This window comes from Halichoerus grypus, chromosome 13, assembly GCF_964656455.1.
Source record: "Halichoerus grypus chromosome 13, mHalGry1.hap1.1, whole genome shotgun sequence".
Lineage (NCBI taxonomy): Eukaryota > Metazoa > Chordata > Mammalia > Carnivora > Phocidae > Halichoerus > Halichoerus grypus.
The window spans coordinates 10,269,734-10,273,562 of NC_135724.1; the positions used below are offsets into that span (position 1 = coordinate 10,269,734).

General features: G+C 40.3%; 1 pseudogene; it reads right to left on the minus strand.

The window, feature by feature from the left end:
- Nucleotides 1-2,996: 2,996 nt before the first annotated feature.
- Nucleotides 2,997-3,394, minus strand: LOC118522442 (10 kDa heat shock protein, mitochondrial pseudogene; annotated as a pseudogene).
- Between the last annotated feature and the right edge of the window lie 435 nt (nucleotides 3,395-3,829).

Sequence of the window (3,829 nt, forward strand, 5' to 3'; positions counted from 1 at the left end):
CTCAATTTATTGGCATATAGTTGTTGATAATAATTTCTAATAATTCCTTCTAAATCCTTGGTGTTAGTCGTGATCTCTCCCCTTTCATTCATAATTTTATTAATTTGGGTCCTTTCTCTTTTCTTATGGATAAGTCTGGCCAGTGATTTATCAGTCTTACTAATTATTTCAAAGAACCAGCTTCTAGTTTCCTTGAGCTGATCAAATGTATTTCTGGCTTCTAATTCAATGATCTCTGCTCTAATCTTAATTATTTCTCTTCTAATGGGTGGCTTGTTTGTTGCATTTTCTCTAGTTTTTTAAGGTGTAAAGTTTGTTGGTAAATTCGGGATTTTTCTATATTTTTGAGTGAGGCTTGGATGGCTATGTATTTCCCCGTTAGGACAGCCTTTGCAGTATCCCATAGGTTTTGGACTGATGTGTTTTTGTTCTCATTGGTTTCCATGAATTGTTTAAGTTCTTATTCGATTTCCTGGTTGACCCAAACATTCTTGAGCAGAGTGGTCTTTAGCGTCCAAGTGTTTGAATTTCTTCCAAATTTTTTCTTATGATTGAGTTCCAGTTTTAAAGCATTATGGTCTGAGAATATGCAGGGAATGATCTCAGTCTTTTGGTATCGGTTCAGACCTGACTTGTGACCCAGTATGTGGACTATTCTGGAGAAAGCTCCATGTGTGCTCTAGGAGAATGAGTATTCTGTTGTTTTAGGGTGGAATGTTCTGTATATATCTATAAGGTCCATCTGGTCCAGCATGTCATTCTGTTCTATATCACTCTTGGGGTCTTTCTCCTTTTATAGAACCCCCCTTAATATTTCTTGCAGGCCGGCTTAGTGGTCACATATTCTTTCGGTTTCTGCTGGTCTTGGAAGCTCAGCATTTCTCCATCCATTCTAAATGACAGCCTTGCCAAATAAAGTATTCTTGGCTGCATGTTCTTCTCATTTAGTACCCTGAATGTGTCTTGCCGGCCCTTTCTGGCTTGCCAGGTCTCTGTGGATAGGTCTGACATTATTCTGATGTTCCTCCCACTGTACGTAAGGAATCTCTTCCCCCTAACTGCCCTTAAGATGGTTTCCTTGGTTCTAATATTTGCGAGTTTTACTATTACATGCTGGGGCATTGGCCTGTTTTCCTTGATCTTGGGAGGGGTCCTTTCTGCCTCTAGGACATGAATGTTTGTTTCATTCCCCAGATTAGGGAAGTTCTCAGCTACGATTTGCTCAAATTTATCTTCTAGTCCTCTCTCTCTCTCCACCCCCTCAGGGATCCCAATAATTCTGACATTGGAACGTTTCATGATGTCACTTATTTCTCTTATTCTATTTTCATGGATTTTGATTTGTTTTTCCCTGGCCTCCTCTTTTTCCTTCTTGTCTATTAATTGGTCTTCTAGAACACTAATTCGTTCTTCTGTCTCATTTACCCTAGCTGTTAGATTATCTAGATTAGACTGGATTTCATTGATAGCATTTTTAAGTTCTGCCAATTCAGCTTTCATTTCTGCCCTTAGAGACTATATGTTGCCATTAATTGATTTCTCCATTCTAGCTATTATTTTCACAATTGCTACCCTGAATTCCATCTCCAACATCTTGGTTATATCTGTATCCATTTGTAAATCTGTGGCAGAAGTAGCCACAGTCTCTGAGTCTTTCCTATTTTGGGGGTTCCTCTTCCTAGTCACTCTGCTGAGGGGTGGTTGAGGGAATGTACAGAGTCCAAATTATTGACCACAACCCAAGCAAGATGCACCTGTTTTATAGGGACCTTATGGTTGCTGCCCCCTTATTCTCCCAGCCTGTCTTCTGAGGGAGGGGCCTGCCATGCTGTTACTCAGGCAACCCTGTTTGGGCAGAGTTGCCCTGCCCCCTGTGGCGGGGGATAGGCTCAAAAGCCCCACTTTTGGGGGGCTTTTGTTCTCTAGTGGCTTTCCCTGTCGGTTTTCCGTGTCTCTTCTGAGAGTCAGAGCAGAAGAGATCGTTTCCAACCCTCTGCCTCAAAGCAGAGAGATCATAGTCTATTCTTTAGTGAGCTCTCCAGGCCGCACTATCTCCATTTCTGTCTGTGCTGCTATAAACTGCAGTGTCCTGGGTTGTGTGCCCCTTAGCAGCACTCTCAGTCCTCGCCTCCAGGTCATGGCAAGTCTCTGCCCTTTGTGCTTGTAAAACTGCCAGCCACTCCCAGTTCGCACGCGCACCTGCCACACCAGTTTCAGTCCAGGGGGCTGCCCTAAAGTCCTTTCCCTGTCGCTACCTGTCTGCAGAGTCTGTGCCCGGTCCCCAGCGTGGGAGGCTATCATTCACTGGCGGTGTAGGATCTCCACAGCTCCCTCCCCCTGCTGTTTATCTTCTGATATCTGCCTGCGGAATCACAACTCCCCACTTCATGCCTTGAAACCAGCTGCCTGCGATATTCTGTTTGTAGAGTTCCAGATCTATCTTCTTACATCTCAGGCTGATTTCGTGGGTGTTCAGAGTAGTCTTGTAGATATCCAGCTCAATTCCAGGGACTAGCTGGAATAGGGTCCCCTACCCCTCCACCATCTTTTCCCCTCCCTGTCCAGGTACTTTTAAAGTAGATTGAAATTTGAGGCTAAGTAGTTTGTATGGAGTAATCTTTTAACATAAGCTACCATTCAAAATTAATTAAAATTAAATTAATCAACTATCTTAACCAGCTTTAATAACTAGTCATAGAAGACTTTTATTTTTCAACTGATGGCAAATTTCAGGAAAAAGTTCTGTGTTTCTAAATATAAAATGGACACACTGGTTTTTAAATCACAATACATAGGAGATATTATCTTGTCCAATGTTCTCTCCTGAGTGTTTTTCCCAAAGTTGATGAGTCTATTTAAAAATACATATATTATTTTCTTAGCAACGATCACATTGTTATTGGTTTTGAAAAATCACTAGAGTTTGGAAACTGTTATTACAAAGTGACGATAGAGAGTCCTTTTTTTGTTTGTTTGGATACCAATAGTTCATTATAAAAGAGAGACATGAAAATTATTTACATGATGAAAGATTTCACAACTTCACTGGAATGGGCAGCTTCACTTCATGCCATTTTAATAATGATTTCAGTCTACATACTTTCTGAGAATGTCACCATCTCTAAATAAGAAATAATCCTTGTATCTAGAACTAATTTGGTGCCTCCATATTTTGGGAGAAGAACTTTATCTTCAACTTTCATACAAACTGGTTGAATTTCTCCACCCTTTCCTTTATAACCCAATCCAAGAACTACTACTGTTGCTTGCAACACTTTTCCTTGAGATTTTTCTGAAACAAAATACCTCCTTTTGTTACAGTTTCAGTTGCACCTCTTTCAACAAAAGCTTGGTCAAAGAGGGGAAGAAAGTTTCTAAACCCCTGCCCTGTCATGACTCTGGCTGCTGCAGTTCGTACTCTCAATAAAGAGTCCTTTGATGACTATCTGATTTAAGACATTATTGTTTGAATTGCAATTTGGGTATAAAGAAATAAGCTTCTACAACCTGACCTACAAACAGATGAAAAATAACTATGGAGTACAGGAAATACTTTTTAAAATGTCTAAAATCCCTAACGGGTAAATAAAAATAAGGAGATTTGAAAAGGACTTGAGATTAAAAACAAAACAAAACTGCTGAGGGCTGAGGGAGGATAGTTTAAGGTTGTTTTTTTCCCCCCTTTTCTTTTTTCTTGTGTGTGTGTGTGTGTGTGTGTGTGGCTTTATCTATAGATCATCTATATTCATGATGTGAGAAAGTAAACTGATAGGAAGATTCTGTCTTTCTCACTGGAAAGTCTAAGGAAAGAAATCCAAGGCACAAGGGT